At 40.7% G+C, this 27,713-nt stretch overlaps 1 protein-coding gene across 1 annotated transcript in view; it reads right to left on the bottom strand.

The window, feature by feature from the left end:
- Window positions 1–27,713, bottom strand: part of LOC127052152 (uncharacterized) — a 495,251-nt gene that overhangs the window by 303,514 nt on the left and 164,024 nt on the right. The gene's annotated exons all lie outside the window — the stretch shown is intronic.

A 27,713-nucleotide genomic window follows, 5' to 3' on the forward strand; every position in this document is an offset into this window, starting at 1 on the left:
TGTTTACAAAGCACAGTATAATGAGTAATACAGTACTTCAAATGATTACTAATGTTGCCATTTTGTCTGACTTAATCTCAATTAGTATAAATCATATTGTCATCATTGCTAATTGCCATTCCTTTTGAGCAAAATGCTAATTTCTCTTAACAATTGTACAATTGCAGTTTGTTTTCCCCTAAATTCTTCCATTTGAGAGGCCCTGATAAAAAGAATGTTTAGAGGTCTTATATTTACAGCAGCTAAAGTAGAAGATATCACAGGCTGTTGTTTATTTATTTGTTTGTTTGGGTTGGGGGGGTTGTTTTTTGGTTTTAATTTAAAAAGAAAGAAACTTTTCATCTTTTAATGCTCTGTTGATCAAAATGTAAATTCTTACCAAACTGTACTTTCACGGGATATTGCTTGTTTTATTCACTGTCAGAAGTTGTCTTCATTTATTCAGATCAAAAAGGAGCATTTTGAATTTCCTTCACAAACAAAGAAAAATAATAATATTTGGTACTTGGCATGAAATGAGCTATACAAAATCTCACAGCACTTTGAGATGTTAAATGTGAGCAAAGAGGGATTGAGTTCACTTGCCCAAAGTCACAGTGTGTAGCAAGAAAGTGGCAGAGCTATAAATAAAACCTAGATCTCCTTACACTACCTTGTGCAGTAGTCAGTAGACCCTGGTCCCTGTCTCTTAAGAGTGTACTGAAGTACATCGGGGCTCCTTAGACACTAAAGAATGTTCAGCCTTCAAGCACTATGAAGTTTATTGAGCACCATATGCTTTACCACATATATGGATCCAGTTTGGATGAGCAGGGCTGTTTGAGACATTTCCCAATACCTCCTTTAATTTTCTGATCACTATAATTTTCTAACCTGTTAGCTATTTGAAATGACCTAACCCTTACAACTTCGTCTGTGTCTTCTACAAAGGTGTCTTAGAAGTCTTCAATGAGATGGGTCCTGACTATGTCAGGGACTGGCTTATTCTCAGCACCACACTATTAACACTATGGTCTCCAAGGTTAATCCAATGGAAGGGAACCAGAATAAGGCTCTTGGGGGCAGGAACAAGGTGACCTTGTGGAAGGGTGACCAGCTGTTGAATTATCTTCTGCAGGAGATCAGTGTGAGCTCTTGTCCTGCTTCTTTTAGACCAAAATCAAGACCCAAAATAGCTACCCTGGGGGCTAGGCAGACACATATGGGGGAAGAGGACAGGAATCCTCTCTCCCACATGGAAGAATGGCTGAAAGGCTAGTTCACGGGGTCTGCTCTATTCAAATTCAGCAGGCTTCATGAAAATTGACATGCTCACCTCTTTCTCGCATCCAGTGTGGGAAGGACAAAGATCTACAGAGCAGCAGATCCTCTGGCCCCATTTTCTCCTACCTTCTGCATGCTGCTTGTTACAGGGGACCCCTAAAGTGCTAAACTACACATTGTGCCAGGAGTGCAAGGGAGGCTGAAAGTGGGAAGCACTGTCTTTCTGGCCTCTCTGAGCCTACACTGCATGTGAGAATTAGCAAGAACCCAAAAGGAAGGAGGCATTCTGAACTATGACTAAGGGATTGATGGTGGAGAGACATGTGGGCAGGTGTTTTGCTGAAAAAGGTGTTTGAATGATTTCTGAGTGAATTCCTGCCTCCCCAAGGGCTGCAAAAGGGTTCTCCGGCTCTAAGACCTAGGAGCTTGGAACTACTAGACAGCAGAGTCCTCGCCACACTTTGATATAGGGGTGCTGGCTTTAGCAGTGCTGGGGGTGCTGCTGCACCTCCTGACTTGCAGTAATATTAACAAACACCAGATACATGGTTTCCATTGTTTCCATCAGGAGGACCCCCATTATAAAAATTGTTCCAGCATCCCTGCCTTGATACTCTGCATATGGCTTAATTATAGACTGATATATTTAAGCACAGTACATTATTTTCCATACTATAGCTAATGCTATGTACTCTGCAATATAGTCTATACGGTTGATCTTCAGAGGGGATGGAACCCACAACTCCAACTGAAGTAGCTGATGAACATCTCTAAAAATCAGACACTATGATTTAAAATACTGTGGACCAATTCCTGAAGTCTTTACTCAAGGAGGAAATTCTGATCTAAATTAGACCAGGATGTGTGTGTATATTATAGCAAAATGCTCAGTGGAACTCAATACTGAGGGGTGTGAAGCACCAGCAACTCATGCTGAAATCCACTGAAGTTAATGGGAGTGTTGCCACTGACATCAGCATGAGCAAGATGAGGCTCAATGGGAGCTGCAGTTGACCTACTTAGCTGCATTCTGCACAAAAACCCAATTTGTCCCTAATGTAGAACTTTCTTTGCAAAATTTGTGAACAATTCTCAAGTTAGAAAGCTTTAAGGTTCTCCCAGCCCTCATTATAATGCAGTTAAGTTGCCCTTCAAGATTGTTTTTCAGCGCTGATGGCTAAACTTGACCTTTCGTACAAGTACATGCAAAGCTGCTAGGACTGTGCCATTGTTGACTCAACGAATGACAGAGATGGGATTAAAAATAATGCTATACGTCTAATCATTTTGCATTTTACAAGCTTGCACAATAAATAGCATAATCAATCTTTGAAGAAAGTGCACCTGGAAAGAAAAACATTATGGAGTAAATATCACTGGTTTTATTAGACTCGTATTCTAGTTACTTATCACTTAACTGTGGCAAATGCCTGAATGACACAAACAGAGCACATACTGGCACATCAGCAGAGCTGACTAGTCACCCTCTTGGGGTATCTTGCCCAAACTGTTCTGTTAGATTTTTTCACCGTCAGCTTTTTTCCATGGTTATAGATGTGAATGTGTTTTCTAAGATTTAGAGCTAGAACTAAGCAAAAAAATTGTCACTTACCTGCTTTCATATTTCCATTTTAAATTCAGGCCAGGTTCATGCACCTATCAAGTGAAACTGGTGTATATATTTATGCTTTTGTGCATCTTGTCTGTTTATCTGTCTGTCAGTGTGTTCTAGTATTCCTGTTACACCCGCCACTGTGGTATCTAGACACCATAAGAAACTCAACAATTTTGAATGAGTTTTTCTTTGACTGTTTGGTCTCATTTGAACTCAGGGAGTTGGAACTCATATGTTTCATAGATACTTGAAAGTGTCTCATTGATCCCCGGAGCTAGAAATCATCTAGCTTTGTGCAGCTTTAGTAGAGCACGGGACTGAGAACCATTCACTGACACATTGTGTCTCTGGGTAAATGATTTAACGTCGATATTACATATATAACAGGGATAAGAGATTGAAGAATCTGAGTTGCAAAGATAAGAATTTAACTTTATCAAAGACTAAGGGTGTTCAGAATGAGAGTTTTGTTTCTGCTGAGTATTCTGATAGGATCCAGTTGCAAAGGTCAGATCTGCACTGTCCTAAAGTTTGTTTTGAACCTGGGCTTTTAGATGATGTCTAACTCTATTATAAAACATCACTGGCCTATGAGGCTTCTATTTGTAACAAATCTTGAGACCTTTGGGTGAAAGATGTTATGCACAAGAAGTTGGTAGATCTCTTTGGAAAACAAAGACAAGTTAGCAGAAAATTAAACAACCCTGGGAAAACTTTAAATAGAGAAACTGAACTCACTATAAGTTAATCAACTGAAATTATTGTATAAGTCTGTAATTAAGAATGCATTCTCTCTATGTAAAAGCAGAAACCAAATCCAGGTGTCCCTTACTCATACAGATATTGAAGGCATGCAGGGCCTCAAGAAGACAAGATTACTTTCCAAGAACTGTGATCCCATCTCCACTCCAGTAATCCTGCAGGTCTCAAATTTGTATCTATGAGAATATCAATCAAGAAGATATCCTTTGCTCATAAAAATGGAAAATCAATAATTAGGGAGAATTGGCATCTTCTCTTTTAATAACTCCATTCAAACATTGTGACTGAGTCGTACAGCAGGATGTTTTATGTAAAGTATTGCAGATTTCCCAAACCATCATGGGACCAAGAAAGCTGAGTGAACAGCACACATTTTGCAGTTTTTGGTAGCAACTGCTCTTTAGAGGAACAGAGTAGATGCCTCTGCAGTGTTCTGAAAATCTATCACACAATTTAATTTTTGATATTCTGGGCTATTATACTATCAGGTACAGTATTCATAATATCTCTTTGGCCCTATAGAAGCTACATCACTCTCCATTCGATGTCTCTTAAAAGAGCTGCTGGATGATAGCAGCGAGCGTTTTGAGAAAGGCACAACTCATAGTGCTCTCTGCTGTACCACAGATCTTCACTGGAACAGGAACTTGAGCTCCTGGTGTGACACTGTAACTATAAGGGCTAATGCAGTTCTTCATTGCATAAACAAGGGACTCTAGTAGGAGTAGAAAGGTTAGTTTACCTCTATTTGGCACTGGTGTGAATGCTGTTGGAGTACTGTGTCCAGTTCTGGTATCTGTAATTCAAAAAGGATGTTGATAAATTGGACAAGGTTCTGTGAAGAGCCACAAGAACAATTAAAGGATTAGAAATTATGCCTTATAATGATAGACTCAAATTGCTCAATCTATTTAATTTAACAAAGAGAAGGTGAAGGGATGACTTGATTACAGTCTTTAAGTATTTACATGGGGAACAAATATTTAATAATAGGCTCTTCAATCTAGCTGAGAAAAGTATAACCCTGTCCAATGGCTGGAAATTAAAGTTAGACGAATTCAGACTGGAAATCAGTGGCCATTTTGTAACAGTGGGGGTAATTAATTATTGGAACAATTTACCCAGGGTTGTGGTGGATTCTCCATCACTTGACACTTTTTAAATCAAATTGGAAGTTTTTCTAAGAGAGATGCTCTAGGAATTATTCTGGGGACATTCCAAGGTCTGTGTTGTACAGGAGGTCAGATTAGATGATTATGGTGGTCCCTTGGAATCTATGAAATGCTACGTTTGCAGAGGAGGCATTTTCCTTCTGAATGGGAAGGAAGGAGATTTCCCTTGGATGTTAGGAGAGACGGTATCTCTTGCTTCAGGGTGCCCACTGCTCTCCTCTAAGGTGAGGAATTAGTCCCTGTCCTCCATTCTCTATTAATTGAGTTGGACACACAGTCAGATACAATAGGGTTTGTCTGGCTTCCTCAGAAACATGATATACTGACCACTCTTGAAGACAGGATACCAGAATCATTGGTTCACTTGCTCATTTTTGCCACATATTTGAAAATAGGCTCACAGTTGTTTTCCTGTGTCCCATTGGATTGACTGCTTTGGATTTTCAGCTGCTGGCAGGAGTAACAGAGCACAACTTTCACAACACCCTGATGAACACATTTACAACCACTTTATCCCCCAAACTGACTGTGGTTTTCAGACACAGCAGAAAGATCACTGCAGGCAATGCCATGGTCTTAGTTTTGACCTTTAATAATGTGTTGTCAAGATGTGTCAATTGCTATTATTGGAAGTTACTCCTCAATCAGTTGTAGGAGACACTAGTGTCATATTGCTTCAAATGGGCCAACTTCGAGGACAAGAGGCAGGGAACATCATTTTTTGAAAGTTTATTGCAATTCCATCTCTCTGATTGGTGCTTGGAGGTGATTTCTAAAGCAGACAAAAATGATTTGCATTCTGATTTCTAGCTTAGATAATAGCTAAACCCAAGAGCATATTTGGGTTCCAATCTCAGTGAGATCACTTAATGGCATGGACATAGAGACAATATGATCAGCACAGCTATAGGGAACGACTGAAAGTTCAGTTGTGCTGAATAAGAAAAATGAATGCTGACAATCTCCAGCACTGCAACTTTTTATTTTACTCTCCTGTTGCAGTTTTGTGGTTTATTGGAAAAGCAATGATGTTCTTGTGGAAAATAATATTCTTTGAACAAGTCATCCTTAAAATTAGAGTTGTATTTTTATGCTGCTGGTTGAATTGGGAGGAGTAGCACACCTTGAAACACTACATTTTTCACATTGAGTCTTTTTGTTGTAGAAATGGGATACAATAAATGCAACACAATATTTTACATAAGCAACCTGTCACAGGATAAACCCGCCATATAGTGCCTCCTGCTGGCCAACTATGCACAGTAGATGCTCTCTGCCTCGGTTTCCCCATACAATAGCCAAACATTCAACAAGGCTTTACCTAGGGAACAATACCCCTTTCATGGCATCTAGTTTATTAACTGAAGGTCCCATGAAAATATAAGCAAACCTTTACACCAGAATCTTAGTTAGGATACAAAAGTTAGTCTTAGTTTATCTGTTCCCACCTGGATCCACCACTCCCTTCCAGCAGAGTTCTCTCAGTTCAGGTCCTTTACCAGGAGTCAGGCCTCTTGCCACTAGCTGGGGAGAATCCTTTCCCAGAGCTGTAGCTGTTCTCTGAGGCAGCTGTAGTTCCTGACAGGTTGGGCTTCCTGCCACTGTTGGGGAGTTTCCTGCACCTCAGAGCACACTTTCCAAGCCTTTTGCTCTAGAGAGCTCTTCTGGTCAGTTTTCCTGAGAGTGGCTCTACTCAGGAACTTCCTGACTCTAGGACACCCCTCTGGGTTCCTTGCAGGGGCAGCAGAACCTAGGAGGTGGGGGGCCCTAGCACCCCCAGCGTGGAAATATTGGATGGATCTGCTTCTGCCCCATCCAATATCCCACAGAAGTAAGAGTGAGACCCAGCTATGTTGCATGAGTTGGGGAGAGAGGAACAAGGGCTGCACTCAGAGCTGATGCTGGAGAAGCTGCCATGGGATACAAGACTGGGCTCGCCACCAGGAAGTAAGTAGGGCTCCCTAGCCCACCTCATTCCCACCTTCCAGCCACTATAGGTCCCCCTGGAGACACTTGCCTAGGAAAGGGACAAGAGCACATTCACTAGTCATCAGGGTGGGGTGAGGGGGTAGGACAGGGCAAGGGCACTAGCACCTAGACAAGTTCAGGGGTCACATAGGGCACCAGACACCAGCATGGGAGATGGAACAGAACATCAGTACACTAGGCACTAGCTGACATAGGAATGGCAGTTATAATTGCCAGTACTCTCTTCCCATCCTGGAGCAGGGGACTCCTTTCTTATCTATCTTTGCCCCAGCTCCTAGCTCTGATGAGTTCTCCTCGCAAACCTCTTGTGTCTAGGGGGCCACCTTAGCGCTGGTAAATCTTTTATCAGGCTCATTAGCTAATTAGCAGCCAACCAGCCACCTCGGTGTTTAATTACTTTCAGATAGGTCTAAACTGACTCATTCTCCCTTACTGGAACCTGTTACAGGTGGAGGGAGGGGCTTTTAGCAGTGGGCAAGCTAGCGCTCACCCACGTCCCAGCACTAAAAAGGACCTGTTACAGGTAGGCTGGTCCCTAACTCCCATGAAAGAGCCAGCCCTTGTGACACAACCGAATAGCTAATTAAGATTGTAAACCTGTTGTTTTTCCACTGAAATCAGTAAAACCTCAGCAGAGCTTGGACGTATTTTGAAAAGCATTTCAGTTCATCTTTAACACATTTTTAGGACATATGATTTACCGTCTTATGTCAGACCATTGACCCATTAAGTCTACAGTCCTACCTTTAGCAATAGCCAAAACCTGATGTTGCAAAGGAAGGTCAGTCCTTTCTACTTTATTACACCTTTTTTGACCTGCGTCAATCAGCACTAAAACATGAGATTCTATCACCCTTATTTTAGCATCCTTGCCTACAAATTTTGTCACTGGCCATAAAATCAACCAGGTACTTTTAAATTTCAACCACCGTATAGGATCTGCCATTCTGGATCAGAGCCCTGGCTCACGTAGTCCAGTATCCTGTCCCCAACAATGGTCAGCATCAGAAGTTTCAAAGAAACACACAAGAAACCCCACAATAGGCAGGTGTGGGATAATCTGCTCCTCCATGTAGGTCTCATCCAAATCCCAATAATTGGAGATTGATTTAAAAGCTGAAGCATGAGATTTTATATTCCTTCCAAAACAATTGGTTAGCATTACATTGATGTGACTTGACCTTCTGAGCAGCTGTAAAACACAGCGGCAATCTTCCATGTAACACTGGCACTTGAAAAGGCACACATACGGATTACTATTAAAAAGGCTGCACCTGTCAATAGTAACAACTACCTTGAGTGCTTGAGACACCCTATACTTAGAACAGGGATAACTATATATTTCCTAAACCATGTATTAGGTACAGTGACTGTCACTACAAACAATCAATATTTACCCACCATTACTTTTTTTTTTTTTTGAAATAGCGGAGTATTTCAGTTGCTATGGGTTGATCTTTGCTTTTTAACAGCAATCTCTCTAATATATAGGGAAGTCCTAGAAAGTGCATTTTACTCCATATACCAAGTACCTTTTGGCAGCAGTGATGTTGTTACCGTTGTCAAAAGGGAGATAAACAAATCAAATGAGAAATCTGATTTTGAAACATTTAAGAAGATACAAGCAGTGTCCCTGTCCAAGGAGAATCAAGGAAAAATATTATTTCTGATGGCCTTAAAGAAAGCTGTGGCAAGTTCAGTGGTTTCTTCTTTCGGGGGTTTGTGCAAACATTTTCACTTCATGTACATTCACACACACGCTTGGGCAAAACTCTCCTTGACTCCACAGTGGGGCCAGGATTTCATTCCATGAGTTTTGTTTGTCAAGAAAACCCAATTAACTCAGTTAGGCATAGGAAGGCTTTACAAATTTCTCCTGCTTTAGTAGCTGTCTGCATAGTTTTCATTTAGCACTGTCATGGGCCCTGGATTTGAAGGAACAATGGTCTTGTAGTTAAAGCACAGTATTGGGACTCAAGACATCTGGGTTCAACTGCCGGTTCTGCCATAGACCTTGGGCAAGTTTCTTAATTTCTGTGGGTCTCAATCTGTCAAATGGCGATAACAATGCTTCTTTTCTGCCTTCTTTGTTTAAACTGCTGTTTGGGGCAGCAATTGTCTGTTACTAGATGCATGCACAGTGCAGAGAAGAATGGGGCTATGATCGCAGCTGTGCCCTTCAGGGGTAATTGTAAATAATAATAATGAATAATTAAGAAATTGTCCTGAACTGGATAAACCTGGCCCAGGTTAATAATGAAACCTTCCAAATGGGTTAGTTGTGCCTGTTTTGTGGTTTCCCATATAAATTGTCATGGTTCCATTATTTCCTTTACAAATGGAGAAAGCTGGGTGAAACATCTACATTAGCTGGAAACAATATTTTCTTCTGTACTCCTGTATGTACCTAGGAGCTGTTATTGTCCTGGACTTATTTCACCTGAGTGAGACGTTTGAAATTTGAATATGAGAAAAGTGTGGAGTGTCTGTAGCGAGAACCTCCTCTGTCCTTTGTATTAATATTTAATTTTTCAATTAAAAATTCAGAGATAGGAACACAACACCATGAATATCACTCTTTATTCAATCAAGGAGGGAACCCCAGTTATTCGAACTTTAAGGCTCTCTTTCCCCATTAGCTCATTTTTTCTGTAAGACATGACAAAAATGTTGAGAGACAGGCTAAAACACACACACACACACACACGTTTCACACTATTGTGCACTGTTCCCAGAAAGATATACTTAGAGCAGATTTCTAAGGGTTCTGAGTCACCATTTAATTTCCCTGTCATTTTCACAATGCAAGGAACACGCCTTCTCTGAGTGGGAGGGAGAGTGGAAAGGGTGACACCAGTTGTGAACTGTGTAAATGCAACATTAATTAGCCACCTTCTAGCTGTGGTTCACCCTACTTCCCAAACATGTTTTGTTTCAGAACACAAAGGTAAACAGTGCTGTTTCTCTGAAATTTAAGGTTTGTTCCCCAACCCATTACAGAGCATAAATTTCCTTTAGACACTAGTTGAACATCTCTGGGATTTCCAGAGGCAGCATTTTAAAAAAATGAGTAGATAAATATTTAATGTTATTCATGACACTTAATCAGTAGTTTTATTAATCAAGGCTCACTTTTTCTGCAGTTTCCTTTGAGCAGATAGGTGTGTTCACAGGGATACTAATGAGGGTTAGACCATATGTTCCTCATCAGGATGTTCACAAATAACATTCTCCTGCTTAGCTAAAAGTGTTTGCTCTTAATAACAGGAACATGTTATGGGAAACTTCAAACATGCAGTTCAACCAAATTTTCTGATGAAATGAACTATTTGGATATTTGAGTTCCACCCACTTCTTGCCCAGATAATGATGTCTGGAAGGGAATGAGTTTGAGTGACACTGTAACTTACACCCAGCTGGCTATTCGGATTGTACAAGGTAATCAAGGAGGGGAAGGGTATATAGAATGTGTGACAACTGATTCCTCCTGATCTTATTGTTTGCTCTGTTTGCCTTAGCTTCCTCAACTGTAAAATGGAAGTAATAATAATTACCTACTGCATAAATACTTAAAGTTCACAACATCGTTAACATATGAAATGCTAACTGATGGATATATTTATTTAATAATCAACACATGGTTTTGAATATAAATATGTGTATCTAGTACTTAATACCATCTGCAAATAAATGTAGTTAGATAATTCTCAACTACTAACTTTTTACTTAGTTCCTAAAAATTTTTCCCAAAAGGTTTACTTGCTAATGGGTGTCAGGATATTTGTATTTAAATTGCAAAACATGTTTCTGCTATTAAATGAGAAAATTATTTTAATGCCTCATTTAATAGAAATGAATCAGTCAGATAGTCCCAGAATAATAAGACCACTGTAATTAAAAGGGAGGCAGCAGAATTTTATGTATTTATTTATTTTTAACAACTTAATCTGGACATTCATTCCCCAGCATGGATATTCAACTACACTGCCCTGATATTAGTGTATGTCAGATGTTCAAGTTCTACAGCTGCTTTTTCTTGTTGATGAAATGTAGCAGGTTCCAGGATTGCAAACTCTCATATACAAAAAAAGCAGTTTTGCAAGCATTTGCTAATTTGGGTTCTGGATAAAAATGTGATTTTTATACTGGCAAACATAGATTTTTGGTTTAGAGTCATATGAGCTCATAAAATCATATAGTCATAAGCACAGGCCCCTTCTCTCCTCCCTATGAGTGGCAGAAAGCCCCCTCAGTTCCACTGGAACAGCAAAGATGGCAGCAGTGATCCTCATTCCCCTCCCTGGTGAGGCAGTGGTGGCACCAAAGAGTGCCCACAGTGCTTACGGTGGCAGCCAACATATATCTGCTTGAGTGGGTGGGCTGAGCCGCTGCACTCTCCTCCTGCCACACACAGAATCCTCTGCTGAGATGATGCTGGCAGAGTCATGGAGTTCAAGCCTCATTGAGAAGCATAGTGCACTTTTTCATACACTAGGATGTCTGCAGACATCACTGCATCAGTTACACATGGGTCATGTTTTCAAGCTTTTCCTCACAATGGTGAGGGCTAGAAACCTGAGATTCATGATCCTAGGCCCTGTATACAAGCCTGTAGCACCTATGTCTAAATCCAGCCCTGGAACTTCTCATATAAGGGTTACTTGTATGAATAAGAGTTTACAGGACTGATCTATGATATCTATATGGCCTCCCTCAACATAAAATCTGAGCACCTCACAATTGGTAATGTGCTCATCCTCACAACATTCCTGTGAGGGAGGGAAGTACCCTGGTGCCCATTTTATAGCACAGAAAGCTAATTGACTTGTCCAAAAGAACACATGAAGTCAGTGGTGGGGCAGGGAATTGAACCCTATGCTCCTGAATCCTAGGCTTATTCCCGAAATCTTTCCTCCCTGAGGATTGGGCTCTGGGTTTAAAACAATAATATCCTGTCTTCTCAACCTTCAGACTAGCTCTGATGCTTTCTAAGGGATTATGGGCAAATTTCACCAAATATTTAGGGTTGGTAAAAATAAGATTTTATAAAAATTCACACCTAAGGAAGTGCACCCCTTTTATTTCAAACAAACAAACAAACATTCTTCTCACTCACTTAATTAGAGCTGGTTTCCATTTTTCATCTAAATGGTTTCTGAGTCTGTTATGGGGTAAAACAAAACCTTAAATCTCAATACCTCAAAACATTTGGAAAACTTGACAGTGAATTTTACTTACTCCCCATCTCTACTAATGGGAGACTGGAGAAATAGGGTGCAGGTAATTGAAAGTGAGGAGTTTCAGAGATATTTAAGACAAAAGAAGATTGGAATAGAAAAAGAAGTTCCATATATCAGTGTAGAACTTCTGGAAGTTAGATGAAGGTTGGACAGAATGCACCTTAGCTGGAAAAAAGATCATCACCCTGACATCCAGGGCTAAAAGGTTTCTACAGCATTGCAGAGTTTCACTTCTCAGCTGTCTCATTCACCTGTTCTTCTCCTTCACACATCTTCACTAACTCATTGACCTCAACCATTTGGCTCTCAATGCATCTTGATCATTATCTGCTACCCATGAGGATCAGACTTCTACATCTTTCAAGTTCCTGTAAAGTTTAAAGGGGACCAGTTTGAGAACATGCAATTCTTGTTCCCTTTAATATCATTTTTATTCTTCAAATAGTAAGGTTCTTAGAACAGAGGTAGAACTTCAGAAAATATAACTATCTGAGATAACTACTTTGTCTTTGAATGAGTCATTTGGCTTCTGTGAACTGTTAGATGTTTGTTCCAAGCCCTTTTCTCTGTAGGACACAAGGATAAGATGGATTACTCAGACATCAGAAGTATGTTACCCAGACTTGTGAAACAGAATCCTCTATACTCACTGGGAAAGTAGAAGAAAGACATCTTTGGGATACCGCAGACCCAATCTCTCTTTCTTTTATTCAGCATCCTACTTCCTAGTAACTCTTTCAAAGAGGTACCATCACTTTTTCTGTTAGGGGAAAAAATAGACTGAAACCAGATATGGACTAATCTGGCTTTACTATATGAAAACTGAAATAATAGGCATGTTAATTCTATTATAGAATGTTGTAAAAAATGTCCCCTTAAGGGGCTCTCTATGAGCTGTATCCAACACTGGAATCTGTTTTAAAGTCAAGTGACAGTGTACCAGGATCTCTTTAATACAGGCATTTTGTACTGTCAGTGTGGTGTTGCCCTGTGATCTTGGGCAAGTCTCAGTGCCTCAGCTTGCCTGTCAGTAAAATACTAATAATTATATTTATCTGACAAAGGATATTGTGACACCAGATTCACAAGCAAACTGGAAGATAAATGCAAAGTATCATCATTACTGTTAAATAAAAAATGTAGATTTCACAAATATCCAATTCTACTCTTCTAATGGTTCATAATTATCAGTCCAACTTCTTTCACAATCCTTAAATCAAACAATGTACCTGCAATAGGCATGGCATTGTTTTAGAGAGCTATCATCCCCTCATTCTCCTTGCAGACCATCCATCAATTATTTGAGAGAAGACTAGGTTTTCTTGCAACCTCTTTACAATCATTTACATCATCCTCGAGGTTGTCTCTGTTTCCCCATCTTTTACATAAAATAATATCATCAGGAACTCTTTCACAACATTAATATTATATTTATGTGAATGACATTAATACCTAGCAGCTCCAAATGAGATCAGAGCCCAGTTGTGCTAGGCACTGCACAACCACATAATTACAGACAGTAGCGGTCTTGGAAAGCTTGCATTCTAAATAGATATGACAGACAAACATTGGAAAAGGTCAGAATCATTATCCCTGTTTTACAGATAAAGAGCAGAAGCACAGCTAGATTAAATGCTGAGGATAATCTGGGGCAGAGCCAAGAACTAAACCCATGTATCCTTGGTCCCAGCCTATTGTATTAACCACAATTTCATTCTTCATTCCTCCATGGTACAGATTCCATATTGTAATTAGTATTCAGGGTACTGGAGAGGGATGAACCAATTCAGAACCTACATTCAAAATTAACCCAAACTATTTTGAGGTTCAAAAAGTCACTTCAACTTTTTTTTCCATTATTGTCTGTAACACTTCAGTTCTATCTGGGTCCATTCAAAACTGGAAGGTGAGGTGTCACAGACTGTCCGTTCTCACCTTTATCAGGAACAATGAAGCAGCATAAACATCACAACAGCGCCTGTTCTCACAAGATGGCCAGCTCACAAGACTAACAAGAGCAACCCGAGTGTTTGCATGCTGAACCTCAAAAACTCTTGTGGGTCACCCACTACTACCCTGTGTCAAGTCAGACACCTGAATCTATCAGACACTCTACTGGTACATGAGTTGTGATCAGTGAGGGCTATTCACCAGTTTGCTTGAAAACATTCATCCCCACACTTGGCTCTGAACAAAACCACGCTGAATGAAACCACCATGGCTACCATCCTGACTGACACACCAGGGACTGAACTGGGGACCACCAGAGCTAAAAACATAAGCTCCTACTTTTACTAACTCAAGCTAAAAACGCATGTTCTCTGCATATTAACACAGAATGGAACCTGAAACACGCACTCATCAGGGGGTCACACCATCGTTCTTTCAGGCAAAAGAGGCCTATGCCACTTCCTGCTTCTGTGGGGTGTTGGGGGGAAATCAGGCCACTATTCTCCATTAGGGGTCTGATGGCATGAACTAGCAACCCCGAAAGGCATCAGAAAGGGAGAAGACAACCAGAACCCTAGGAATAAGGGTAGCGTGTAGTGTATTTTACTATATAACTGTTAGGCATTTGTGTCCTTTGTACCTTCCCTTTACCTCTCTAAGGACAGGCATGTATTTGTCTTTATTTAGATGTAGACTGTCACAAAGCCTACACACACACAAACACACTGTGCTCTATCTCATGAAGTCTTCATTTCTGTTATTGTCCTGAATTATGGCGATTCACCTTACAAGTATTTGTTTGCTCTCTGTGTATGGAACAATGTAAGAGAGGAGGAGAGGCCAGAGGGCATTCCTGAAGATTTTAATGGTAAGTAAATGAAGTGCTAAGGAGACAGGGTGTGTGAAGGCCACAGGAGGAAAGTCTGGCTTTGGAAAAGTCAAAAATCTAGTGAGATATTCAGTGTGTTTTGGAGAGCATCAAGGAACTTTTCAGATTAATGATGTTCTTCTTCATTAGTATTATATATAGTCAAATGAGAAACATGCTTTACAAAACTAGCCCCAATGCCATGAATGGATGTTAAAACAAAGAGGCTTTGATAGATATCATTTCATGCTTCAGCAAATATTTGGGTTTGACTTCTTGGCTGTCAATGGCCACTGCCATTTATCACCCAATAACAGCTAGTCTCCTTCAATTTTCTTTCAAATTTATTACACCAAATGTTAAATGAAAACAAAAGAGAAAAGGTGGAGCATAGCTTGGATTGCTAGACACAGAGCAGGGAAAGCAGATGCTTGTACATAAATTCCATGGCAGGTTGACCTGATGTTCATTTGTGGGTGCAGAAAACTTCTTCATGACAACTTGGTTGGCACCTAGGCTTTTGATGGCTCAAAATTTATGGAACACTTGACACTTTTGCAGTGGAGAAATCACTGATGACATTTTAAAGGTGAATTATACAGCTTTTTATTAGCCAAGTATTGAATTCAGGTCTCTGTGTTTTCCTGTAATAGCTGCTGACCTGTTACTAACCATTATCGATATAATCATGGATTCAAAAGGAAAAAGATATGCAGAGTCAGATCAATTGTCTACTACATTCCCCTCTCACCTATCCCAGGGTGATACTCACCCCTGTGCAGTATAAGCCCTAGGGAAGCAAAAGGAGACAGAGGGGAAGAGATGGAGGGTGATGGTGAGGAGAAGGAATGGATGAGAGTCGGCAATGGGAACAGTAGGGAAAGTGGAAAATAATGATCAGGGGACAAATGTTGCCAGCATTGTTAGGTAAGGAAACCAAAGGCAAAAGAATTGCTAGTACTGTGTTAATAAAGTAAGAATGTGTATTAAATGGTGACAGAAAGAGCACATAGGGCATGGTGCTACATACTCTTTTACATTCATATTATGCCAGTGTAGCTCCATTGGTTTCAATGGAGTTACAGTGCTGTAGAAACAGTTTAACATTGTTTCTCAAATGCAACCACCATGGCCAAGTGTGGCCACCAGGGGCTTTTCTTGTGGCTACAGCCTCCTGGGCAGTGATGGGTGGAAGGGCAGAAACCCCTCCTCCGGGGCCACCAGCAGGGATTGTGCCCTGCCTCCCTCTGAAGCCACAAATGCTAGTGGAGCAGGCAGCTGGTGTGAGTTCCCCACTTTCTCGAGGGCAGGGGGGCTCAGACTTCCAGCTTCAGTGCTGGGGTGACAGGCAGCAGGTTCCAGACGTGAGACTTTGATCTTTGGCCCCAGCCACACTGAGGCAGGTACCATTCCCGGGCTCACCACCCCTCCAACATCCCTGGCTACCCTGCCTCCCTACCCACCTCCCTATCCAGGGCTTAATTTGTCCCCTCGCTTGCCAGGACTGAGTAAATTTGCTGTGAAAGGTGATATTTGTATATTTGTTAATATCACATTTCGCTGACTCCCAGCTAGCTAGTAAGTCTGCTTCTGTGAAAAGTGATATTAACAAACTTACAAATATCACTTTTCACAGCAGCAGACTTACTAACTAGCAAGTCTTTTAAAAAAGCAACCTAAAAATCAAAAGAAACAACAACAAAATGCAAGAACATGCAAAGCACCTTTTTTGTGTTTCTTTTCTGTTTAGGTCCAGTAAAGAATAGAGACAATTGTATATTATTTTCATTATTAAGTTTTTAAAAAAACCTATATAAATAAATTACAATGAGTTGAGAATGGATATGTGCATATTTATTTGTTTTTCCTAATGTTATTAAGTATTTTAGGAAAAATGGTCAGAGTGGCGACCAGCAAGAGTCAGTGGCCACACTCTGAGAACCCCAGAATGATGGAAAATTGGGCTCCTAGTTCCAAGGGAGGGGAGAGACAAAATAGTATTTGGAAGTGATGATATAGGAGGCAGGAGTCCTGACTGCCCAGATGGGCAGGTGACATCAGGAAGTTGAGGAGGAGAGAAGTGTTGCTGTGGGCTGTGAAGGTGCAAATAACTAATGCTTTTGAGTAGGAAAGTGGGGCTCTCCTTGTCATAGGGTATACTCTCCACACCAGCCCGGAAGAGTTGAATTTAGCCAAGTAGGCCCAATCAGTCAATTAAGCTGCAAATGGTGGAGATTTAGGCTGTGTGGAGGGTGCTAATTAGAAGGAAGCTCACCTGTGAGGGAACAAGTGGCACTTCTATAAAGCCAGGAGGCTGATGACCATGTGGGAGGTGGCAGGGAGGAAGCTTATAGTCTGTCTCCAAGAAGGAAGGAGGGAAGATCAGAACATGTAAGGAAAGAGATAGGAAGTCATAAGAAAGGGTTTATCTAGTAGGCATTTAAGAGAGAGGAGTCTGACTAGGAAGGCTGGTAAAGGAAAAGCTTAAAGAAGCATAATAGGAAGTAGTCCAGGGAAAAGAGCAGTAAGATTAGTGAAAACCCAGACATTATCTACTTGCTATAGGTAGGGCCCTACCAAATTCATGGTCCATTTTGGTCAATTTCATGGTCACAGGATTTTAAAAATCATAAATTTCATGATTTCAGCTATTTAAATATGAAATTTCATGGTGCTGTAATTGTTGGGGTCAATATTCAAAAGGGAGTTATGGAGGGGTTGCAAGGCCACTGGAGGGTGAATGAAGTACTGCTACCCTTACTTCTGTGCTGCTGCTGGCGGTGGTGCTGCCTTCAGAGCTGGACAGCTGGAAAGCGGTAGTTGCTGGCCTGGAGCCCAGATCTGAAGGCAGAGCCATTGTCAGCAGCAGTGCAGAAGTAAGGATGACATGGTATTGCCACTCTTACTACTGTGCTGCTCCTGCAGGTCTGGGCCCTCAATCAGCAGCCGCTGCTCTGGCCGCTCAGCTCTGAATGCAGTGTACTGTCTAATGCAGAGTGGTATTGCTGGGGTCCGTGAACAGAAGACTGCCTGACTCGCTGTGGGTGTGATGTAGAAAAGGCAGCAAAAGTGAAGCCTGCCTGATGTTGCTTGTGCAGAAAGATTTGGAAAGACTCCCCTGGAAGGGAAAATGACATTGTGACCTAGCTGGAGGGCCGAGTCACAAAGCAGCTGTACTGCGTCTCCATGAGTGGGAGCATACCTGCAACTGTGCAAGAGAAGAAAGGGGATGCTGAACTTGGTGGAGCTAATTGCTAGAAGGAGACGCCTTGCAGAACTGATTAGAGTATTCTGTGACACTCCTTTATACCTTCTCTTGCAATACAAATACAGGAGGGCACCTCTGGAATTACCTGGCAACAAATTTAAAGTTGATAAAGTAACTACTTGAAAATAGCACACGCAAGCAACCCCTGAAACTTATTGCCACAAGATATTATTGAGGTCTAGCACTTATATTAGGATTCAAACAAGGTTTAAACATTTGGATGGCTAATAAAGGGTATTCATAGTTTAGCTAAATACTATAGGAGTTCAACCGTTGTGTTTCAGGGCTAAGCCAACTTCTCACTGCCCTGGATTAGAACGAAACTTGACCCATGGTCTCACTATTGCATGAGCGTCTTAACACTTTCATTACAGATCTTTCTGTGACGCATCTTGTACTGGTCACGATTGAAGAAAGGACGTAGGGCTAGATAGACCCCATTAATCCATGCTGCTGCTGCAATTGACTGTAGTGAGAAGTGAGAGGCTTTTCAGGGGCATGTTATAGTCCATCTCTGGCAAGCTGGTCTAGCCACAGAGAGGAGAGGAGAGCCGGTTCCTTGTCTGTGGCCCTGCAGTGGCTTACTAAGGCTACGTCTTTACTATCCGCCGTATCAGCAAGTAGCAATCAATTTCTCGGGGATCGATATATCGCGTCTCATCTAGACGTGATATATCGATCCCCAAACGAGCTCCTGTCAACTCCGGAACTCCACCAACGCGAATGGCAGTAGCGGAGTCTACAGGGGGAGCCGCGGACGTCGATCCCGCTCCGTGAGGACAGCAGGTAACTCGATCTAAGATACTTCAACTTCAGCTACGCTATTCACATAGCTGAAGTTGCGTATCTTAGATTGATTTCCCGCCTTAGTGTAGACCAGCCCTAAGTTACTGGAGGCAGTCCATGGGGACAGTGGGGAGTTAATAGCCCATTAGCAATCATAACGACTCTCTCTCCTTTGCATCTTGCTTGTCTGTAGCCCTTTTCATTAATGTCTTGTTAAAGATCATATTTTTAAGTAGCAATTCAGTAAGTCAGGTGTTAGAAAAGCTGCACTGATTTCATCCTGTTCATTTATTAATGATCTTCTTTCTCTGCAGTTCTCTTTTTCCCTCACTCATCAAAATTCTTCTTATTCTTCTTAACATTTTGGCCAGCATTAACTCATTCTAGTATTTTTGCTGCCTTTCACTACAAGTGGTAACTGACTCTGTAGGTTCAGATTTGGTTCCTCTCCTTTCTTTATTTCCTTTACCCAGAGGTTTCTGCTGTTTCCTCTTCCAAGTCACACAGGCAGCTTCTTGAGCTTGGCATTTAGAGCTGAGCAAGTAATTTTAATGATTAATATACTCATCAAATGTGGCTTCTGTCTGCTTGTGGATTATCCACAAGCAGATCTTGATTTGAATGTGTTTGTTGTTCAAAAGATTTTGATTAATTTTTTTTTAATTTTGTTAATCACTGGGCTGATCACAAATATTTATGTTGCACAGTTGTGACTGCTTTAAAAAAAGTCATATAAGGTAGTTTCTGCTCCTTGATTGCATCAGAGTGTAGGCTCACCCTGTACATCTCCGAAATTCAGTAAAACCGGGTATCTCAAACATCTGGGGAAAGTAAACACAAAGTGAGCAAAAGCATGAGCAAACAACACTCATTTGAAATCCTGAACAAATATACATGGATTTGTTTTTTGGCTTATTCACTCAGCTCTTTTAGTATTCTTCTTGTTCACAGGGAGTTGGGCCTATTACACCATATTAGTCATGGTATTTTTTTAGGATGCTGTAGTCTCCCTCCATACCATGCATACCTTGCACCTTGCTCAATAGGTTTGTGATTTATTTGCAGAGCAATAATATACAGCAACCTACCCAACATTCTTCATGAGCTATTTTAAAGCAATCTCCAGATGGACTATTATAGTCAGTTGTTAGGTTCACTTCACTTCTATGGACTGAGGTTAGTGCTGTGGTTAGGGCAGAAAGCACAACTATAGAAAGGTATCTCTGCCTAATTATCAGATCTCTGATTAACACAATAATCAATTCTGCCACCTTCTTCAGAGAGCTGACTTTCCACTAGTTTTGCACAATTGTACTAGAAAACCCAATTTCTAGGAGAAAGGTAACACTGAAGAATTTTTGCTGTGGTTGTTTTGTTACACGTGTCTGAGTTTTCACCTGATTTCACTATCAAGGTTACTTTGGTTAATGGAGCATGGAAGCCTGAAAAAATATAAAGCTGTTAAGCAGGTAGCTAGAAAGAAGTAAGGAACATCTGCAGTTCTCTTGATGCAGCCTTTGTCTTGTGAGAGGGCACTGTTTCTTTTTCATCTCTTTCTAGAATTGGTTTATATAGGACAAATGTGACTCAAGATTTATTTCCTCTGTTCATTTGGGAAGTAAAGGTGATCATCCAACTTTATTAATGAATTGTCATTTCTTATTGGAATTTACAGCAGCACTTCACATTTCCCACTGCAGTCTAGTGATTAGTGAAGGGGATTGGAAGGGGACTGGAAGCATGGCCACCATTCCCAGTTCTTCTATACTTGTTATGTGACCTTGGCCACATCACTTAACTTCTCCTTGCTTAATTGTTCCCTCTCCTAAGTTAGTAAAAACAATACTGTCTGACCTCCCAAAGGGGTTGTCATTAATATTTGTAAATGACTTTGAGCTCCTTGGATGCCATAGAAATCTGGATTATTATTGTTACTAAACATTTAGATTGGGGCTCAGAAGAATTTACAAATCAGTATTTACAGCCAGTAGCCCTGGGGTTGACAATATGTATCCACATGGGTGAGCACAGGAATGCTCTGAGGGATGGGAAGGCTAACATTTAAAACAAAGAAAACAGCAGGTTTTCTTAGCTGTCATCGCCTCTACTAGTCTGATTAATAGGGAACAATGAAATAAACAGAGCTGGAGGACAAACTGAGCAGCAAAGGATTGTAACTGACAATTTGCTGTTAAAATACATAGTAGCCTGTAAAATCTATTGATTGATGGAGTCTCTCTACTAGCACAAAAAACACACACACACCCAAGAACGGAGAGGAAACACCTTCAAGTAAATGCTCTCATTAGGGGGGCTCAGCACCAGGCATCATTTAATCTGTCTGCTGTTCAATTGCAGCAGCGCATACAAGTAACTTTTCTCCTTTATTATTGCTTGTGTGGTGCTATTAGTCATCAGCCAACAAACAAAACAACAAGAGAAGGGCAGCTCTGGAGAGAGGAGAATTGGTGAGCCTCTCTACCCGCTGTGACTTCTCCCTGGATACTCTGCAGACCGCTCACTCAGGATGGCATTTGATCAAGAGAAAAACAGGCACCCTGCTGAGCAGTAGCAAGCACCATAGGATTGGGGGATGTGTATGTGTGTTTGGAGGCGGGGGAGGAAGAGATGCAGTCCTCTTGCAGCCAGCAAAGAGCTGGTTGCCATTAGCAGGCCATTATCTTAGTCGCTTTTCCCTTGGCAGAAGTTTTTAATACAACACCGCCATCTACAGTTGGTTAGAGTGCCTGCTCTGAAGGAGAGCATGCCACTCTTGGCTTTCAACTCTCAGGTTGTTGCCTCTCTTGGGGACAGACAAGCATCTTTCTCCCTTCTGACTGGGGTATTCCCAGGCTGGACAGTTGCTTTACCTTCACTGTGTCAGTCCCAGCACAGACAGGTTTCCCTAGGACACCTACTTGCTTTCTCTTCAGAGATGGATAGCGGTATCATTGCTACAGATAGCAGTTACCACACAGTTCTTTGTAAGCTACTTTATTCTTAAGGTAAAAACAATTACACAGAAAACACTTTACCATCTTTTATAAGGCTGTAGAACTGAGATGGTTCCATATCTGAACACATGCATGCACCATTACCTGCTGAACTTTGGGAACGTTTTGGTCAAGATTTGAACTTTGACCATAACTAATCGATGATTTGTGACTATGTTAATCAAAGATAAACTTCTGCAGTATGTTGTTCTAGAATAAATGTTACATTCTTAACAGAAGGATTGGATCAACCTGTTGAATGCTACACTGAAGTCATGGTGCATTCAGCAGAAGGCACGTGCTGAATAAACCAGGCACACACTGACCAACCACTGAATTTGAATGGATGCTTAATTGGCGCTGTACCAAATAATTTGAAGGCTAAAGAAACAAAAAAGGCTGAAATCAAAGCCTAACTCTGCTCAGCAAGTGTAAAACAAACACGCATGTGGAAAGGAAGGGTGGCCTTAAAAAATCATCACATTTGCGGAGCAAAGATTGTAGCCTCGTTGCTTCCAACCAATGACCTAAAAGAATTCTGGGGTTTGTCAGGAATGACAGCATGCAGCTGCAGTTCAGTGAATCCCCTGATATTGTTTCAGATCTTACAAAGAATCAATGGTCTGGTCAGTTTTCATTGGGATACAAATTGAATTAAGCCTGAACCAGACTAGAAAAGATACTGTACCTTTGATGTGAATGACAATGGGTGTCTGCTGAATTGGACATAGTTTACCGATAAGGAGGAGACCATGAAACAGCAATGTATGGCTGTGACAGATATCGCAACCCCATGCAGTGTCTTTGGGGACCACTGTATTAAAGTTAAAAATGATTTTTATGTGATTTTGTTCTACTCCTTGAGGGAGGGTTAACATAGCACCTTCAGGAACTAAAGTTGGGGGGAGAAAGATTACCCTTGGATTGTAAACAACTCCAGAAAAATACCACCCTTTAGGTTGGTGTGCATATAGTGGTTCAAGCTGAGTTTTCCAAAGCCTAGAAGATGAAGAAAGAGCTGTTAAAATAAAAGGATGAGTTTAAACAGATTAGTGGTGTTCCTTTGGATTTAACAAATTGACAGGGCTTTGGATCCTGGCCAGACTCCCAACTGTGGAAGGGTTGGAAAGATTGACATCTACCAGAGCCTGTAGTGGAATAGGGGTGATCTCTGGTAAATTTTTAGTAAGCATGTAGGAACTTTTATTGCTTTTATATTTTTTCTCTGTGATGTTTTAACCGTGAGAATAAATTTACTCTGCTAAGTTGGCAACTTGTAACTGCTGGTGATACATAGCCCTTGGAGAGAAAGCAATATAAAGGTCCTGGTTGTTAGACACACTGGCTAACTGGAAATATCACAATACATGGTGAAGGGCTATGTGCAGCCTTAAAACCCCGGTCAGAAGGGAGTGAGAGATAGGCCTCTACCCAGAGACGAGTGATTGGTGGAAGCTTGAGACTTAACTGGATACTCCTGGAGTGGACCATGGAGACGAAAATGTGGGTGCAATTACCCTGAAACTGTGACAGTAATGGTATTACTCCATTTTCACCAATGGGAAGTTTAGATTTAAGTCAACTCCAGAAAGCCAGTTTGAAATCTTCCTGATTTTCTCCTCTGTGCTAATTCAGATACAGTTTTGTTTCTACCAGGGTGTCTGAGGAGACCATAGGTGCTGAAACTAGGAGTGTCTGGGGTGCTGCTACACCTCCTGGCGTGAAGTGGTTTCCATTATAGACAGGGTTTACAGTTTGGTTAAATGGCTCTCAGGACACCCACGGTACAAATGGTTCCAGCACCCCTGGAGCAGACCACAGACGTGAGAGGTTTTGTTAACCATCTCAGTTGCAGCAGTTGTAGTCTGTGGGAGACTATACAGAGCAATCCTCCTGAACTTACTACTCTGTGTGGGTGGGGAGGGAGGGGGAAATCATGAGTGTCTGAGAATAAGACCTAGGATCACAGATATGCTCTGATGATTGGAAGGATATTATAGCCTAGGCCACCTGCAATCACATTTAATCTCCCTGGGAAAGCAGGAAACACAACAGAAAATTGTCACCAGGAGGTAGGATAATTTGAAGAAGTGTCAGCTCAGCACTCTGATGCTAGAGAAACTACCATCAAAGAGGCAGCTTATTCCACAGTCTTTGGGACTTTCCTTTGCTGTTCTTGATCAAGAGCACTCTATCTTATCACACAGGTGATATGTCAGTTACATTCACTTGTCACTAGAGCTGGTCAGGAAATGGCAAGCATTTTTCAATGTTTTAATATTTTTCCTAACTTTTCTACTGAAAGTTATAGGAGTTTTGTGGGAAAACATCTGACTTTTTTTGGTTCTCGGTTGTTTTTCATTGCAAAAAACAAAAAACAAAAACACTTATTTATTTTCATAGACATTTTTAGGGTTTTCATCTTTCTTGGCTACTGAAAACCTGTTTTGTTTTTCAACAACAACAACAACATTTTTCAGTGAAAACAGGCTTTTTTCAGTGAAAACAGTCATTTTTCAGCAACAATTTTAATTGAATCAAAAATATTTTAAAGGAAAATTTTCAACCACTCTATCCTGAAATTAGTGCAGGATTTTAGTACCCAAAGCCAGGGTGAATCAACAAAACAGCCCTAAATTTCTATACAAGGCCTTCAAAACTTCTATCTTATTATAGTCCCTTCATACCTTCCAGGACAAAGAGCAATGTCAGTGAAACTTTTAATAACAAACCAACATGGCTTGCATCCTCTCCGAGGGAGTTACTGTGCAAAGTAAGAGTGCATTCAAGTAAATTTAAATAAGATTTTACAATCTATTTAATAAGGTAATGCTGGGACAGAGTTAGGCTGACACTATTTCACCAGACATGGAGTTTAAATTTGAGCATATGAACCATAAAATTACTCATTGATTTGGCCTGTAAAAAGATAAATGTCCAATTTTGCCCAGGCCTGATGCGTGTCTCATTGTTTTCCATGTAATAAATCCAAGAAGTTTCCTGAGAGGAGGTAGGAAGAGAGATTAGACAGGCAAAATGAAAGTTCTTGTGAGGAATTTGGTGTTAGCATATTTATTTGTCCTGGTTTTATTTGGTTAACAGAGCTTCTCCAGTATCCATTTAAACAATAAAGAAAAAGAAGGGAAGATCTCAGGTCCTTAAGTGCTCCCCACAATAGCAGATAATTGATCATGTATGGTATGCACATCTCATCCTAATGATGCTTCACTGATCAGTTTCCAAAGGAACTAAAAACCCTTTACCCACCCAGGGTAAATGGGTAATGTACTCTGAAATTCCCTTCCTTCCCCCAAATTATAGAGTATATTCTCAAGAAGGTGCTGTATATATTCTCCAAAAACTAAACTGACTTACCGCCAAATTCTGACTAACATCAGGCCAATGATGTGCCTGTGCAAAAGTCAGTGCATGCTTGGAACAAAAAAACAGCAATTGTTTCACAGAGTAGACAATCCTACCTATGAGCCTGACTCTGATTTTCCTTGCACCAGCTTTATCCCTATATTGACCTCAGTGGAGTTATGCCAGATTTATACCTGTGCAACTAAGAGCAAAATCATGACATCTGCCTAAGTAGTTCCATCTCAAAGATGAAATAATTGATTTTGGATGCTGTAAGCAGAGCAGTCCGCAAGGTACATTATACAGAAACCCTTTTACTGGATATGTATGCAGAACTCACACAGTCATCTTAACCTTATGCCTTCCAGAAAAAAAATCACTGTACTGAACCATCTCAGCCCATTTATATAACTAAAAGCTGTCATTCAGTGAAAAACTCCAAGCAATGGTTAATTTCTTTATCTGAATCCTTTCTCTGAACTGGGATCAGTTTCTTCAGTCTCTGTGGCCCTTCTTCTCTAATTTGCTCCAGACGAACCTGCAGATTACTTTTAGCTATTACTTATTGCATTCCTGCTGTGTAGTCTGGGAGCACAAGGTAATAACACCATACTGCTGTAATAGGATGAACTTTGATTTGGTCACATGGACTTCTTCACTAACCATCATTAAATGTTGATATGCTGTAACCATAGATGGGCCCTAATCATGTTATTCAGAGCTAGATCTTAAAGCTGGAAAGTATTTGGATCTGGGGTTTTAGGTATGCTCCAATGTAGGGACAGCCATTCTCTTTGAAGTTTGGATCTTCTCCCAAAGCTTCTTGGAGCTTGAGCCAATCTCTTGTTACAATGCACAGTTAGCATTGTAACAAATGTAGATCCCTCTTCCTTTGTGACCTTGTGTTCTCAGTCATCACCGGTTTCTCAAAGAAAAAATCGGAAATTTGCAACCTAGTTGGCAGCAGCAGCCAGTGGCCTAACAGAGTGAGCTGGAGTTGGACTGGAAAGGACCGAGTATGTTGTTCTCTTCCTAGCTCTGATGTGCAAGAAGTGTTCTTAGTCTATGTCAAGCAGTGCTTTTAAGGAAGGTTGCAGTCCTGGTTGGTGGCTGAATTGAGAGGTGTCAGTCAACCTGTAAGCAAATTACTGTGACCAAAAAACCCCCTCACTAATGTGGCCAGACATGAATCAGCATGACTAACTGTATGACAGCTCCTGTCTTGGGAGGAACTATCAGGCTGAGAATATTCATAGACTCTGATTCATTAACTCTTATCCCAGCTTGGCATTTTTGGCAGCTGGTCATGTTATATTCTTCTTCTCAATCTCTTCTCCCTTCTGAGTGCCAGAGCAGTTTTGATCTTTTGCCTCCCATATTCACTTCAGCACAAACAAACTTCAGTTATCACAGTTCACATCAAAACGTTTTTAAAAAAATAATAATGGAGTTGAACTGAGCTGCCTATAGAGCAAACCGTGTCTGATGTTTGAAAGTCTCTTTTAAAAATTTAATAGCAGATTTTGCTCAGATGGTTAAAAACAAACCACAACAAAAGTTTAATTTTTAAAGGTGTTCAACCCTGGTGGGGAATCAATTTATGCTTCTGATTCTTTTCAAGTATTCCAGCTTTCATTCAGTGAAAAAATTTCATACCTTCTACTGTAAATTCAGACAGAACAGGCAGTTTGCTTTTTAATGCTTGTGGAATAGGATTATATCCTAGTAAAAACACATGCTCTGAGAAATGGTAAAGTGCATTCTGCAAAGATAATGGCTATAGAGTTCAGCAGAAATAATAGTGAGAACAATATCCACTTTCCAGTAGCTGGATGTCACTGGAACAAAACATCTCAGTTAATTATGTGCTTTGCAAATTTCCAATTGGAATAATAGCCCTTCTGGTAATTTTAATAGTTTTTCTCATGTCTAAAAATTCTCAGAGTTCAGCACAGTGAAACAACCAAATATTATCAAGTGACTTCAAACTATAAGGTAACATTGTGAACTCTGCTATGCAAATTGAGGTCTTAGCAAAATGACTGGCCTTTATAATTAGTAATGAGCCCGGCTAAAATTTCAGAGTGAAACAAATGTGTTCATTCCCGATGTGTCACTTCCCATAAAGACGGTTTAGAGAGTATGATGTATGGCACACCTAATAGGGTTTGGATTTGGACATTGATGTAACCAATACCCACATCACCTGGGGAAAAAAATAAGAGAATCTATCTGGCACCTGCCTACAAGCATACATTTAAATAATATTATTTTCAAATCAGCACCCTATAATAACAATCAGCATGGAGACTCCAATGATCAGAAACAACGCTCAAATAGCAAGTTAGCATTGACAGCCAAGCAAAACAAACCAACATGTGCACTTGTAACCCACTAGATGAATGTGTATGACATGTCCCCTCTATGCCCTAACCACAGAGGAT

Source organism: Gopherus flavomarginatus, chromosome 5, assembly GCF_025201925.1.
Source record: "Gopherus flavomarginatus isolate rGopFla2 chromosome 5, rGopFla2.mat.asm, whole genome shotgun sequence".
In the NCBI taxonomy this organism is placed as follows: Eukaryota; Metazoa; Chordata; order Testudines; family Testudinidae; genus Gopherus; species Gopherus flavomarginatus.